Genomic DNA, 16549 nt, shown 5'->3' on the forward strand with positions numbered 1-16549 from the left:
TTAGAAGTCAAAATTAAAAGAACTTGTATGCGACAAAGGACGTAAGAAAGTTAAAAGGAGCTACACAATGAGAGAAGATACAAAATCTGAAACAGATCCAGTATCCAGAGTATATATAAATAACTCTTAAAACTGAACAACAAAGACAAATGAACCAACTTTAAAAATGAACAAAGAACTTGAATGGACATTTTTCTATAGAAGATCTATCAATGGTCAAACAGTACATGAAAAGATGATCAATATCACTCTCACTGAGGAAATGCAAGTTAAACCACAATAAAGAGCTATTTTATACCCACTAGAATCATTTTAAGAAATTATAAATTACATAAGAAATTTTTAAAAAACGTAAAATAATCAGGGTTGACAAAGATTTGGAGAAGTTGCTCATGGGGTACAGCTTCTGTGGGGAAAAAAATTAAAGCTAGCAATTACACTTCTGGGTATATACCCAAAAGAATTCAAGCAGAGACATGGACAGACATTCACACATCAATGTTCATGGCAGCATTGTTCATGACAGCCAGAAGGTGGATGCCACCAAATATCTACTGTCAGGTGAATGCATAAGCAAAGTGACGTATATACACTGAAAGGAATGTTATGCAGCCTTGCAATGGAAGAACATTTTGACACACGTTCTAACATAGATGAACCTTAGGACATTATACTAAATGGAATCAACCAGCAACAAAAGGCGAAGACTGCACGAGTCCGCTTCCATGAAGTCCTAGAGCAGTCGGATTATAGAAAGTAGAGTGGTGGCTACGGAGGGCTGGAGAAGGAGGAAATGTGGAATTAGTGAGGCATGGCAACGGAATGGCAGCTTCTCACAGCGAAAGAGTTCTGAAGGAGGGTGGTGGTAATGGCGGCGGGACACTTGCACTTAATGCCATTGAACTGTACAGTTGAAAATGGCAAAGAGGGTTCTATGCTACACGTATTTACCATGATGGAAACATGTATGGCCATCTGTGTAAACCACGAATGGAGCCGACACTCACAGTACGACCACAGTCCATGTCTGCCAGGCGCAAGCTCCCCCCCTTTCCCTTTGTCGTCCACAGTGCACAGCAGAAACAACAAGGACCTTCTCTGATCTGACAGGCTAACCCTGTTGTTGAGAAGAACAAATAAAATGCACACTTTAGGGCCAGGTGGTGGTGCAATGGTAATACGACAGGACCCATATAAGAAAGGTCTTGGGTTTCTGTCCCTTGGCCTCTCTGAGCTCCTGGGCACATGTGCACCTATGACTTAGGCTGGCTGAGACTTGGGGGGGGAGTCACAGCATGAAGACCCTTTTGGGATTCCCTGTAGATCTTTCACTTTCTCTCTTTTTCTTTTTTATAATAAGAATTATTTATTTAATTTTATATCATTATTATTATTTTAAATTTGCTACAAGGCACACACAGTCACTGGAAAGAGACAGAGAGAGAGAGGGAAAGTGAGAAAACAAGCCGCCAGGTCCAGGACTCGAACCATGGTCGGCCACGTGGGAGTCCAACCCCTTAAACACCACTCTACCTGCTGGCCCCATATTTTTATAAAAGAAAGACATAAACCATCTTAAAAATACATACTTCCGTCATGGTCCTAATTTTGCCTTAGATGGCATGGAACTATCTCTATTAGGCAGGGCATTTAAACTATGCCTCTAGACCTGTGCTGTCTGACGCAATAGCCACTTGAAATAAGGCTGGAATGACCTGCAAAGTACTGTGCTGGACACCATCTTTATATATATGGTTATATTTTTATTGCCAGAGGGTGTGGTGTTCACTAGAGTGGGAGAGAGAGCACCCCTCCTGGGGCATGGTCACGTTGCAATCCTTGTCCCTCCACCTCTCCCTCCCATCAGGATTTGGGCACCCATACACCTGACTTATTTGCCGAGCCCCTAGAGCTGGGACATGGGCGTGGTTGGCCATGTGGGACCCAGTTTTCTATGCATTATACTGAACAGCTACAGGGCCCAACCCATGAAAACAATTTCTACCACACCATGGTTCACTAGCTACTTTGAAACAAATAAATGAGTTGCAGGAGGAATACCAAGTTGTGCATTCTTCCTTTTACGCAAAAAGCATTTTTCCTAACTTTATAAATATTTTCTGTTTGATAGGCAACTTTTAGTAGTATGCAATCCAGCAGATAGCTTCCAAAAAACAAATACACTTTCTCTATTCCTGTAATATAAAGCTGACATTTTAAACACGAGGAACACACAGTATTGCCTTGGGAAACAACTGTCCTATGTAAAGAGCATTTTGAAAAGAGATACACAAAAATGATTTCACCATCACATGATTTTGTCCAAGCTAATGCAAATATGTCCTTCAAAAACTCTCCAATCTGCACAATGAAAAATTTAAAAATAAAACTTCAAAATCATTTTAAAGGTCTTCCATCTGGGGTATTTCCAAGGCTGGCTGGTTGAGTGAAGTGAGCCAGACTTTTGAAAGATACACATTGTATATCCCCACTCAGTCTGTACTGGGTGTGTGCACTTTATGGCAGAGGATGAGAGATCAAAGATATGATGGTGGAGAAGATGTGTGTGGATGCTAGAGACCGTAACGGGGAAAAGTGGTTGGTAGAGAGTGGGTGGTGGATGGTGGGTGTGAGAAAAAAAAAATTGTAGGACAGTCATGTCTGCTTAAAAGTGTTTGCAGATTATTTCACAAATGTCTTATCAAATTATGAAAATTTAAATGCAATAATGTTTGAAGGCTATAGATGGTAAACACATTTACAAAAGAAAAAGAAATCAAAGCTTTTGGAGATTATCTGGAAATAGTTTACTCTAGTGTGTATCTGTTAATTTATTTGTCATCAAAAGTGCACCTTGCCTAGGGACCAGCAGTTAGCGTAATGGCTATGTCGCTGGGCTCCCGTGGTTCGCATCCCAGACCCGGTGGCTTAAAACTCACGCTAGGCGCGTGTGCATGTGTGCCCAAGGTCCCGAGAGGAGAATGGAAGAGAAGGGATTGTGGCGTGGCCATCCCCCTTGGGGGGTCATTTCTCACTTTCTGTCTCTCTGTCCTCTGTCTGTCTGTCTGGCGAGCACACACACCCTATAGCAAAAAACCTCTCCAAAAAAAAAAAGTGCAACTTGCCTACAAGAAAGGATTGATGAGTGTATAAAATGTCCATAATTTTTTGTGAAGTTGTAATTTATCGTTAGTTTGTGTCTGTAAGCTATTGTTATAAATATTATCTGTATTCTTTGCTATATACAACTCTATTAAATAAATAAATAAAGGCATAGGGAAAATAAATAAATAAATACGTGAATAAATAAAGTTCTTCCACCTTGGGTATTTCCAGGGGTGTGGAGCTGTTTGATAAGACACAAGAATGTAACATCTTTTGATTTGATTTTGAGAATGTGTCACGGGCAATCAGAAGCGGTGGGCGGCCGGGGCAGGCCTGCCTGATCAGAGGGTACGTGAGTCAGCTCTGAGCGAGGTGACAGCGAGCCCTGGGGAAACCTGGGCGTAGAGCACAGCAGGTGGAAGCCCAGGTGCTCCTCTGCATCTCCACGGCAGGTGGCGGAAGGGAGGAGGCCAGCACAGAAAGGGGCAGGGATGGGGCCCATGGCGCCCTGTGAGTGCAGGTCAGAGGGCAGCTTTACGCTGGAAGGACAGGAAACTGCCAGAGCACTCTGTCGGAAGGTGGCAGGGTCTGACTGCCTTTGCGGAAAGACCACCTCTGTTTACAAAGTTTCACAAATTTATTTATTATTTTTTCCATAAGCAAGCAAGAGAGACAGAGACATTAGAGAGAGACAGAGAAAGAAAAAGGGGAAGAAACAGAGAGAGAGAGACACCCAATAGGGCCTCGATGCCCCAGGAGCCACGCCCAGCTTCCACCAGCCCTAGGCCATGGGAGGAGGCAAGTGTGCGTGGCAGCATGCAGAAGGTCTTAGGCCTAGAACTGGGAACCTTGCCCTGCGGGACTGCCTTCCATAGTGCTGCGTTTTACTGCCATGTCACTGTCTGGCTCTGTACACGGATCACTTTGAGGCCCCTGCTTGGGGTCCTCCAGACTCCTCTTCCCCTGCAGCCACGCCCGCTCCATGAGCAACATCTGTAGTGACATCTTCGAGACGCACCCAGACCCCATCACGAAGCACTCCGGCCACTCCCTTGCTCTCCACACGCTGCCGTCTCTTCCCCGGATGACTGCAGCAGCCCGGAGCTGTCAGCCTGCTTCGCTGCCCGAGTCACTCCACCCATTCTCTCCCGGGCTCAGGAACGAGGTCCTCCTGCACTCAGACCCTCCCCTGCCTGCGTGGTCTCCCTGAGAACTGCAGTGGGGTGCTCTGCCCCTCCTCACCTCATCTCCCACTACTCAGTCCCTAGCTAACTTCGTTCCAGACACACTAGTCCCCTCCTTGCTCCTGCGTAGACCTGGCACGCCCCTGCCTAGGACCTCTGCACTGGCCGCTCCCTCTCTGGACCAGTCTTCCCCCACATACCCACAGGCTCGTCCCTTGCCTGCCCTAGGCCTGTGTTCAAACACCGCCTCCCAGTGAGGCGTGGATCATGGCAAGAACTTGTTGGGGGTGCTCTCTGTCTCTCGTTCTCTCTTCCAAAATTATATACATAAATAAGCTTAGAACAAAACAAAACCTGTAAGGGCTTTGCTTTAGCTCCATTCGTGACTGTCTCCCAGGGCTGAACACTGCCCGGCCCACAGGGACGTGCACAGAGAAGGGCTCGGTACATGGGCGAGTCTGCGCTTCCTCCTGACGGATAGACAGGGAGGGCCGGCTAGGCGACGCCCAGGCAGGAGCAGCGCAAGCTGAGACCTCGGCTGCGCCCCTTGTTTGCTGTGAGGCTTCCCCACAGCTGTGGGTTCCCCGGGTTTCCTGGCCGAAGACGTCCTCTAAGGTGGCTCCGGGCTGCAACAGCAGAGCCCGGTGCAGTGTCACCCGCTCACGACATGGCGACGCGGCCATGCCACATCCGGCCCACCACTCTCTGCTACGCACGGGTGTCAACAAAGCCAGGCCAGCACAGCGTGCCCTGCACAGGCCCTGTGGGTGGTGGAGCCTGGAGCACCCCAAGGGGGACGGAGAGGGCAGTGCCGTGGTCAGCAGCGGGGAAGCAGCGTGAATGGGGCTGGAAAAGGAGGCTTGGCCAACACCGCCCGAGACTTCCGGAGGGCACCGGGCCAGCACAGAGTGACAAATCCAGCGAGAAACAGTCAGGAGCCAGGTGGTGCTGCAGGGGCAACACAGCGGGACCCACCTGGGAAAGGTCCCGGCACCTCCTGGAACACGCCAGGTACACGCATGACTGTGACCCAGGCTGCCTGGGATGGGGGTGGGCCACCGCATGGAGACCCTGTGGGGGATTCCTTTTATTTTTTTGGAGAGATTTTTGCTATAGGGCGTGTGCGCTCTCCAGAAAGACAGAGAGAGACAGAGAGACAGAAAGTGAGAAATCACCCCCCAGGGGGGATGGCCACGCCACAATCCCTTCTCCTCCATTCTCCTCTCGGGATCTTGGGCACGCACGCACACACACCCCGCGTGAGTTTAAGCCACCTGGTCCAGGACTTGAACAGCGGTCGACTACATGGGAGTCCAGCGACATAGCCATTACACTAACTGCTGGTCCCCTACGTGGGAGATTTCTCAGGGAAGAAATAAATGAGTAAGCTAGAAGAAAAGCCACAAACACGGGCAGTTTATACTCAGGCAGTATCAGGGAGACAGAAGACAGTGACATCAACCGCGACCGCTACACGTTGGTGTGGAAACCTCCCGAGTTTCCAGCTGGCGGAAAGGGGCTGGTGGATGAGATGGCTGCCCAAGGGGAGGTGGACAAAGCGCGGGGCAGGAGCGTGACTGTCCAGGTCACCGTCACTGCAGGAGCCTGGCTTTTAGCATACAGACCACCAAGCGCCTTCGGGACAGCGAGGGCTCCCACGGGGTAGGAGGTAGACACTGTGGCCTCTGGGACCAGAATGTCCAGGGGCCAGCCCCAGAGCGCTGTGCACGGGGAGCTGGGTCCCACGTGGCCAACAGTGGCCCAACTCCCACCCCAGCAGCGTGAGAAACACGCCACGCCCAGTGCACGCGTGCCCCAAATCCTGACGGGATGGAGAAACGGAGGGAGGAAGACTGTGGCACGACCGTGTCCCATGGGGTGCTTTCTTTATCTTGCGCCTGCCCGTGTACGTGCCCTCAGGCACTAAACATTAAAACAAGCTAAAGGAACGCACACTGACGGTGTTCGCGTGGAGGCCGGGCCTGCCGCCAAACGTGGAGGGACGATGACGTGAGTGCAGAGAGAAAAGCGATGACGCCGATGGCCTCACACACTCCAGGACGTGGTGGCCCGTCAATGCAGAGGGTCCGCAAAGAGGAAGAAGTGACCCCGCCACAGGGCCGCGACGCAGAGCCGGGGAAGAGGGCTCCGCAGTGGGAGCAGCTCCGGGCACGAACCCCCGGAGGAGACGTCTCAGTGGCAGCACAGGGGCGACTGCTGGACCGGGGCAGGCTGCAGTGTGAGCGTAAGATCCAGAAAGCAGCACGGGTGGCTCGAAACGCTTCCTGTGACTTCAGCTGTGACGTGGCGGCTTCGCAGTACACAGTTTCGATTTTTTTACTTGTTTTTTTGCACATGGCCAACCATGGTTTGAGTCCTGGACTTGGTGGCCTGAAAATCACTCTGGGTATGTGTGCGTGCGTGCCCAAAACCCCACGGGGAGAATGGAGAAGGAACTGTGGCATGGCCATCCCCCAGGGGGTGATTTCTCACTTTCCCTCTGTCTCTGTATCTCTTCAGCAAGTACATGCGCCCTTCAGGTGGAAGAAAAGATTTTTAAAAATTAATTTTAAAATATGGAGACATGTGCACATATAAACGCTAATGAGAAGACGCCCACTGGATACACACGAGATGGAGTGCAGTCCTGGGGAGGGCTGGGGAAGCTGAGCAAGCATGCTGCGGACGGGGCCGTGGTGAGGGAACCCGCTGGGCCCTCTGACCATGGGGTTCCCAGCCTGAGCTCCCGTGCGTGTGACCTGTGAAGGAGGAAGGGTGGCATCACCCTGGACAACACTGGGCATAGGGCCCGGAGAAGGCTATGGACCAGGGGCCAGCACCCTCGATGGACGAAGATGGCCAGGTCAGAGGTGGCTGGGAGGAGCGAGGGCCAGGCCTCGTCAGACCTGTGAGCCTCTCGCTGGAGAACACCGGGCTGCGTCTGCCCCTGGGTCAGCGGGCAGGCCAGCCGCGTGTGCCCTAAAGGGGGCTGGCCACCAACATGACTAGAACCCGATGTCCCTAGTGCCCGAGTAGCCCTCGGCAGCGAAGGCCAGGACACCAGAATGTTTGCACGGGTGGATGGCTCAAGGTTGGGAGGACAAAAACAGCAAACGGTAGCCTTTCATCCTGAGAGCAGGGAGAATTCAGTGACGGCGTCAGGGCTGCCTGCGGGGAGATGAGCCCCAAGAAGGGAACGGTGCTGGCAGAAGGGAAAACGGATGCCTGGGCACCAGCTTGAGGCCATGCCGCCCCCCCCCCCAGAGACAGAGCAGAGGAGACCCTGCGAGCGCATACGGGGCTGGAGCCCAAGGCCAGGCTCCCATTCAGAGGCGCAGCGTGACAGGACGACGGGCTTCATGCCAGGTGGTAAAGGAAAAGGAGAAACCTGAGGCACCGAGGAAGAGGAATCACTAAAATGCTATCAGTTGGCAACCACTACCACAGCCAAGAGGCTCCAAACAGGGTTTATTTGTTTTTGTTTTATGTTTTTTTCTTAGGTTTTTGCCATAGGGCACATGTCGCTGGAGAGGGATCACCCCCCTAGTGGAGAGGGCCACACCACAATCCCTTTTCCTCCTTTCTCTTTTCAGAATTTTGGGCCTGTGTGCACACAGGCTCAGCAAAAGTTTCAAGCTGCCAGATCCGGGACTTGAACCACGATCAACCAAGTGGAAGTCCAGTGCCTTAACCACCATGCCATGTGCTGGCCCCTTCACACAAGCTTTTGACGTAGGTATCAGTAGCCCCATTTTACAGATGGGGAAACTGAGGTTCTGCGTGGTTCAAGTAACAGTCAATAGTTAACAGCCAGTGAGTGGCACAGCCTACGCTTGTACCCAAGCTTAGCTGAGTCTAAACAAAATGAACGAGGAGGGGGAGAAGAAAGTCACACTAGCCGCAGGGCCCAGAAACACGGCAGTCTGTGTCGGACAGGAGGCGGTGGAGGAGTGGCACATTCTGGGGCAGGCGTCTGTGACCGTGCGCAGGGGCGGGATGGCGGCGGTCAGGGAAGGCACGGCACCCACACTCACGGCCTCAGAACAGGAGTTGCGGCTCTCGATGGTGTGAGGTTTCACGCCAACCTATGGCATCGCCAAACCACTGCCGAACCGACAGCGCGATGCCAGGCAGCTGGGATGGATAATGGTGTTTTCTGAAACATCAAAAACATTATAGATGCCTCGTAAAAGCTGAACTCTGATAAACTACACCAACTGGTCGGAATCATATCTGATGGGAGAGAAATATGGTGTGTACTTGCAACATGGCCTGTTTTTTCTTTTCTTTTCTTTTTTTTTTAAGAGGTTTTTGCTATAGGGTGCTTGTGCTCACCAGAAAGACAGACAGAGACAGGGAGACAGAAAGCGAGAAATCATCCCCCAGGGGGATGGCCAATCCCTTCTCCTCCATTCTCCTCTCGGGATCTTGGACATATATGCACCTGCACCCCTGTTCTCCTTTCAGGCTCTTGGGTATGCACACATATGCACCCGGCATGAGTTTAAGCCACCCAGTCTGGGACTCAAACCACGGTCAACTACATGGGAGTCCAACGACATAGCCCTAACTCCAACTGCTGGTCCTACAACATATAGGCCAAATACCACAGGTAGAAGAGTCCCGTGAGTCTGACTAGGACAGGCCCAGGCCACGGCAGACTACAGGCAGAGCAGGAACTCCGACTCTGCCGGTCTTCCCAGATCGCAGAGAGAGTAACCAGATGATGAGACAACGGTGTTCACAAGCCAGACCGGCGCGAAGTAAAAGACTCACAGTCCCTAATCAGTACAAGTTCGAAAATTAAGAGGCTGGGTCTCACTGGCTGTCTCCAGCTGGGAAGGCCAGATCCCCCCAATCCAAATGTGCTGTGTTTCCATAATGGATTTGGAACGCCTTCAGTACAATCTGGAATTGTCTTAAAGGACAGAGACAGATAATCTCACGAGAGACAATTTCCAGAATATCATTGTAGGAATAAAAGGAGCCCAAAAGTTAGCAATGCCAAAACCAACGATGCTTCATGTTTGAAAATGACAAAAAATATATAAACCAAGTCAGATACTTTTCCAATGTGTGAACTTAATTAGCTCACCCTTTCGGGTTAACTTACATAGTAACTTACTCGTAACTTTTTGTCCCAACCGCCAGAAATAGTCTCTAACCAGAAATATAAACTGGGTGAGAAAAGGAGGTTGGGCATTAAAACATTCAGCACATGAATAGGAGTGCAGAGGTCACACGTAAGGCACCGTCAGGTGTTAATGGAATGGTCTACAGAGGAAGAAAGGGACAAGCAGAAGTCCAGTATCGCACTAGGTGTTCTGTGTAGATTTGTCCATATTATTCGTCTATTTGTACATATGCAGCCATATCGTGTGTTGTTGTTGTTGCTTAGTTATTTCTTCTACAATTGAGAGAGACACACAGAGTGAGAAAGACAGAGACAGACAGCAGATCCAACAATCCCATGATCCACCCCCAGCCCCAGCCAGCCCCAGATCAAGGGCATGGGCTTGCCCAGTGTATGCAGGGAGGTCTTCAGGCACAAACCGAGAACTTCCCACATGGGATTCTGCCTTGCAGGGCACTGCCTTCTACGGTCTCGCCACCGCCCAGCCCTCATCGTACTGTGTGTTTTGTTTTGTTTTGTTTTTGAGATGTTTTTGCTATAGGGCACATGCGCTCACCAGAAAGACAGAGAGACAGAAAGTGAGAAATACCACTGGGGGGGATGGCCATGGTGCAATCCTTTCTCCTCCATTCTCCTCTCGGGATCTTGGGCACACACGCACACATGTCTGGGGTGAGTTTAAGCCACCGGGTCCGGGACTCAAACAGCAGTTGACTACATGGAAGTCCAACAACATAGCCATTACGCCAACTGTTGGTCCCCATATTGTGTTTTTTAACAGTCACATAGGACTCTTCTGAGAAATGGTCCATCATGTATTAACTTTCTCATGGGCTTTTGCTCAATGAACAGTATTATACATAAACATTTCATCATACTTCTGAGTCTGTAGGGCGTGGTGGCGCCTGCCCTATAGCAAAAACCTATGGAGGCTGGAGGATTGCGGCATCAAGTCCGTCTCACCGGGACCAGCAGTTAGCATAATGGCTATGTCGCTGGACTCCCACGTAGTCGGTCGCGGTTTGCGTCCTGGACCTGGTGACTTAAACTCATGCCGGGCACGTGTGCATGCGTGCCCAAGATCCCAAGAGGAGAATGGAGGAGAAGGGATTGCGGCGTGGCCATCCTCCCTGGGGGGTGATTTCTCACTTTCTGTCTCTCTGTCTCTCTCTGTCTGGTGAGCACATGCACCCTATAGCAAAAACCTCTCCAAAAAAAGAAAAAAAAAATTTTCATCATACTTCTGAGTCTAGAAAAACTCTAAGTGGAACTGCTGGATTGCCGGGTATGTGCATTCCGTATTTGGTAGATTGCCTAATATTCTCCACTATTACCAATTCCCCCACTTCTGAGCACTATTTCCTCACGCCGTGTGTGATGCAGCGTATCGTCAAACTCTTCAATCCTTTCCACTGTGACGAGGTGACTGCTTCTCACTACTGATTTAACTGCACTTACTTCTCTTGGACGACACTGAACGTTTCTCAGATCTGAAAGTAAGTGGTATTTGCACCTTTGGAACTCGTGTGTTCTCGTCCTCTTCTCAGTTTTCTAGTAGCTTGCAAGGATGGGGTTATCTCAAAATAGCGCAATGACGCTCCCAGTGCTCTGAGCAGACCCACACTGTCACCTCACTTTCCTGTCTCCCAGGTTGGAATCATCCCTAGCAAATCCCTTTGTGCTCTGAATTAAACATTCTCCCAGGCCATCCAGCAGCCTAGTGGTGAAGGGAGCCAGATCTCACACGGCCGACTACGGTTCTAGTCCTCGCCCTGGAGGCAGAAACAAGCTGGGTGCCCCAATCCCGAAAGGCTGAAGAAATGGAGAAGAAGGGGCTATAGCGTGGCCACGCCCCATTGGGGTGCTTTCTCTCTCCCCCTCTCTCTCTGGTTAGCATACAGACCCTCTAGTGATTAAAAAAAAATTCTCTCATATTTGTAAATTTTCATTTTTTATATATAAATATTTGCTTAAGAATCTAATTTATTTCTAAACATTGAAACTGACATACATACGGAAAAATTAAGCTAACATTTCAAAGAACCAAAAAAACAAATAAAAAATACATATGTATTGTCATGATATTCTGAGAAATTTAGGCTCGTTCAAAATCTAGGTCACTGGCCATTTCTGTCAACCAACGGCTCCAGCCTCCACTTCCCTTACAGACGTTTCCATAGCTCGCACTAAAACGCTAACACCACAGGAAGACAGAGACACGCAGAAGCCGGTAGCACACGGGTGTCCCGTGTAGCTTTGCCCATATTATCTGCCCATCTGTACATACACAGCCATACTGCTGTGCTGTGGTTGTTGTCGAGTTTATTTCTTTATTTCTTCCACAACTGAGAGAGACACAGTTTTACATCTTGTGGTCCCCTCCCTTCAGGCTGGAACGAAGTCCGCAGAGGTCCCAAGACAGAAGCAGGACAGTGAAAAGGAAGCAGAAGGCGTGGCCAACCCTTTCGTGCCCGCAGACTCCCATCTTGAAGTCTCAGGGCACTATTTCGTAAGGAAGTACACCTGTGACCTAGCACCCCAACCCCGTGTCTCTGTGGAACGGCGGTGGTGGTAACTGGGTGGAAAGGCTGAAGAGACATGTCCAAGTGCATTAAAAAAGGACAGAGGCGTTGAGTCGGCCTTTGAATGAGGATGGATTGGAACCACCAGAGAGCTGGGTGAGCTCTGCCCGGCTCGCGCTGGATGCGGACAGCAGGGCCATGGCCGTTCCTCTTCTGGTTCAGAATTATCCGCCGATACCTCCAGAGGGCTCCTTAGTTCTTTTGTTTTTTTGTTTTTAGCGATTTTTGCTATATGGCACATGTGCTCTCTGGAGAGACAGAGAGACAGAAAGCGAGAAATCACCACCACCACCCCAGTAGGGATGGCCATGCCTCAATCCCTTCCCTTCTCCTCCTGGGATGTTGGGCATGCGTGCACATACACCCTGCACGAGTTTCAGGCTGCAGGGTCTGGGACTTGAACTGCGGTCAACCATGTGGGAATCCAGCGCTTTAACCGCTATGCCGTCTGCTGGTCCTCCAGGGGCTCCTTTCAATTCTGATGAGAGTCTGGGCTCTTCTGGAGAGGTCGAAAAAGGAAAGTGTGTGTGTGTCTCTGTGTGTAGGCATGCGTATCTGTGGGGGTGTGGACTGCATGTTTATTTTCAGTGTTGGGAATCCTAATGGAAAGTTCCTACATCCTTTTATTTCCTCAGAAAAATAGTCACTTTCCAGACATTAATTAGCCTCAGGAAAAATCGCCACCCAAACGGCACCCCCAGCCCACCCCAGCCCCGCCCCATCATTGCTGGACAGAGCCGGGGGATGGAAATGGCACCGGCCCTCCAGCACTTGCTGACCACGGCGTCCAGGACCTGGGCCAAGAAGCTGACCTCTCTTCATCATGTTCACTCACCCCTGTGTTTCAGAAATGTTCTATTCCTGGGCCAATCACAGAGCACTGCATTTCACTCAAACTTCATTAATGTTGTCAAAAAGAGAGAGAGAAATACTGAAAACATCATACCAGTGAAGGATAATACTGAATTATCTGTGAACCAACTCAACCCTATGTATAAGTTACTCAGTGATTGCTGCTTCTTGTCCAGTAAAGGAGTTTAAATACGAAAATGGAATGATCCTTAAGGGGACATAGGGCTCAGCTGCTGACCTCTGAGGTGAGGGGTTGGGCTGTGGCAGTCCTGGAGGGAGGAGTGAAGGAAGTTCTTGGGCAGAAGTTAGGAGGGGGAAATGCAAGGGCCACCAGGCCTGCCGCTCCCTTTGTCTCTGCCACAAACACCTTGGGTCGCGTGGGGACTGGCTCCCCGGTCTACGGTCTACACACTGGTTATTTTTCATAGAATCAGAGGAAGTATTTGGCCCAGTGCTCTTGTTTTACGGATATAAAAGTAGGCAGCAGATTCAAAACTGCACTACTAATCACAGCAGGGAAGACAGGGACTCGTCACATAGCAATTTGAGGCCATTTGTAAATTTATTTTTGATAGTAATTAGCAGTGGCCCTAATGCTTTAGGTTTCAAGTTACTTTGTCATCGGTTAACCACTTACAGACACGTTGGTCAATCCAGTGGTCACTAGCCACATGGGCAACTGGGCCCTTGAAGCATGGCTGGCCAAATCAACATGTCCTCTAAGACTTGGCATGCAAAACAAGGAGTGAAATACGTTATTCATACTTTGTACTGATTACATCTTTAAACGACCCCTGACCTGGAGACTTGAAAAACACGCTGGGTACATGTGCATGTGTACCCAAAATCCTGAGAGGAGAGGGGGTGTGATCCACCAGAAGGGAGTGATTTCTCACTTTCTCCCTCTCTCTCTGTCTCTCTCCAGTGAGCACATGTGCCCTATAGCAAACATATTTTTAAAATTTAATTTCATCAGGCCAGCAAGTGGCATAAATGTTTAGGTGCTGGATCCCACATGGCCAGCTGGGTGGTTTGATTCCTAGACTCAGTGGCTTGAGAGTCACACTGAGTGTGTGTGTGTGTGTGTGTGTGTGTGTGCCCCAAATCTCAAGAGAATTGAGTAGAAGCAACTGCAGCCTGGCCATCCCCAGACGCCGCGCGGCCAGCCCCTAAGGGCGGGGGGGGGGGGCGGTGATGATTTCTCATTATCCTTTTCTTTCTCTGTCTCTCTATCTCTTTTGGAAGAGCACACAGACTCTATAGCAAAAGCTAAGAAAATTAAAAATTTATCTCCATTTCACTTTTCTAATGTGACCACCAGGTCATTTTAAATTATGCATGTGGCTCACACGTCTCATCTCTACTGGACATACTGAGGGGGAAGATGCTTCTCTGCACCGAGGAGAGAGCAGCACGAATCTCGCCCCTGAATCAGCCAGGGGAGAGTGTGAGTGGGCATCTGCTCCCAGCACGTCAGAATCCTCACCTGGTCGGTGAGGACAGACTTGCCAGTTGCACAAACTATCACTGGAAGCATTATTTGCATTCGATGAAATAATTTGAAGTTCGTGCTTAAATAAATATATGAGTGAGTAAATTTAACTTTTGAAAGAATATCAGCAATTCTGACAAGACAGCCATCACCCGTTTTGATGAATAACAGCTGTTTTCCTGGAAAAATCATAACCAAAACCAATTAATGTCCTGGAAATCAATTCTGGACTTCAAGAGACATCTGTCCACTGTCAATACTTAAACAAGATAGATAGGTGATAGATATCAATAATCCATTCTACCCTATGAGTGACAATGGGGGGGCAGGGATGATAAGAATTGAAAATGATAAGGCGGAACTGAGCCCAGGCAACCTCCTCATCCCAAACGACCAAATGCTCCTTTCGGTAACAAAGAAATTCTCTGATGCAAAAATTTACTGTGGTCACACTGAGGAAATGAAGATTGCATTGAAATCCGCATGTTAATTTCCAATAAACAGATCAACTATGGCACCGAATTAGAACGAACCGTGCATTTCTATTATCTCAGGCACACTTTCTTTTTTTTTTAACAAAAAGAAGTTGTTTATCAAAGGTTTCAGATTTGCAGAAAAGTATCCAGTATTTATGCTGAGATCACACACCCAGACTAGAATACCAACCGAGTGTGGTGTGTAGGATGGAAACAACAGGAAATTAACAAAGACGGCTGCTCTGCTCTGTCCCTGGTGAAATGGCCTTCCTGAGAGTGGCTTCTGCAACCAGGCCTTTGGTCTGCATGTTTTCTGAGTCTCCCTAGGAACAACTCTATTAGAGCTACAAGAAAAGATTCTGGCGTTTTCTACAATAAGCATGCACATAAGATTCCCAGCTGTGGGCTCACTGAGGTGCGAGCCGCAATCCTGCACCCTGGCACCCACAGCAGTCTGCCCACTGCCCGCCTCCTCCACCCTGTGTGCAGCCAGAATTAACGCTGCTATTAAACTGTCACCTGTAAAATGGGCAGGGAACCTTTTCTTGCTGCTCTATCTCCTATTTCTATAGGAAGAGCCACGGGTCTTCCCTTGTCCCAGCCCATGGCGCCCCCTGTGTTTCCACTGATAAGACAAAATTCGGGGCAATTTGCAATTTCAGGCAATAACTAAAAAAATAAAATAAGAAAGAAAAAATAGTATGACTCCTCTACAAATTCGTTAAATTTATTCTAATTTTATCCTCCCCTTTTCTCTCCCTCCCACTCCACCTCTTCAAATCCAAATGCCACTGGAAAAGAAGCACATTTGGACTGACTCGGGATGCAAAATGTCTAGGCTCTTATTGTTACCTAGAAAAATGTTACTTAGAAACGATATTTTTAAAAGTTTTTGAGTTCAAAGCAGGGAAGCTCTGATATGCTGGACAGGTTTCCAGCATGCAACGAGGTCAGTTTCAAATACAGCAAAGGCAAATCCATGTCCTGAAGCCTTCGCGAGGGAGCTGTGTCCGTGCACAGTGGGCGACGCTGAATCCCACAGCCGCTGTGCTCTGTCCACGGACCGACACCGGGGCTGCTAGTTTCAAAGGCTTCTGAACCCCACAGGATGTGCACTGAGTGTTAAGGGGACAATCGGTATTTGTTTTTCCGGAGCGGGCCACGCGGGCGGCTTGCTACGCCGCGCGGAGCCAGAGGTCCTTCGCAGGCGAGCCTGGGCTCTCAGCTGTCATTGTCATCCGAAGGGAAACCACGTCTTGCAAACCGGGCGCGGGATGCGGCGCCCTGACGGCCTGCCGCTCCGCCAGCAGACGAGCAGGAACACACGCCGGCGTCACGAAACGCCTTCCCGACAAGACACAGGGACATCGGACACCCGGGCAGTCGGAGCCACGCACACGGAGGCGGCGGCGGGAGTGGGACCGGGCTGAACCCCGCAAGCCCGCACGCCCCGCATTGTTCCTCACTTCAGACCACGTCTCCACTCCTAAACCCATCCCAGCCATTTCCGCACGAAGGCCAACGCCGGCCTCAGAGCAAGCCCAACAGTAAGTCGCTCTGGGAGGAATCCCCAGGCTGTGTAGACAGACCTCCCGGGGAGGCGCTCCAGGCGAGGCGGGGCGCGGGCGCTCAGCTCCGCGCCGGGGACCCGCAGCCTCTCCCCACCCTCCCAACCCCGGCCCAGGCGCCATGCGCCCCCCCGGGAGCCCGGCCCCTCCCAGGGG

The 16549-nt window shown here is 50.0% G+C and overlaps 1 protein-coding gene across 1 annotated transcript in view; it reads right to left on the reverse strand.

Moving 5' to 3' along the window:
- Positions 1-16549, reverse strand: part of DIRAS2 (DIRAS family GTPase 2) — a 33678-nt gene that overhangs the window by 16046 nt on the left and 1083 nt on the right. The window lies entirely within an intron of this gene.

The sequence above is a fragment of the Tupaia chinensis genome, unplaced genomic scaffold, assembly GCF_000334495.1.
Source record: "Tupaia chinensis unplaced genomic scaffold, TupChi_1.0 Scaffold141173_1, whole genome shotgun sequence".
NCBI classification, from domain to species: Eukaryota; Metazoa; Chordata; class Mammalia; order Scandentia; family Tupaiidae; genus Tupaia; species Tupaia belangeri.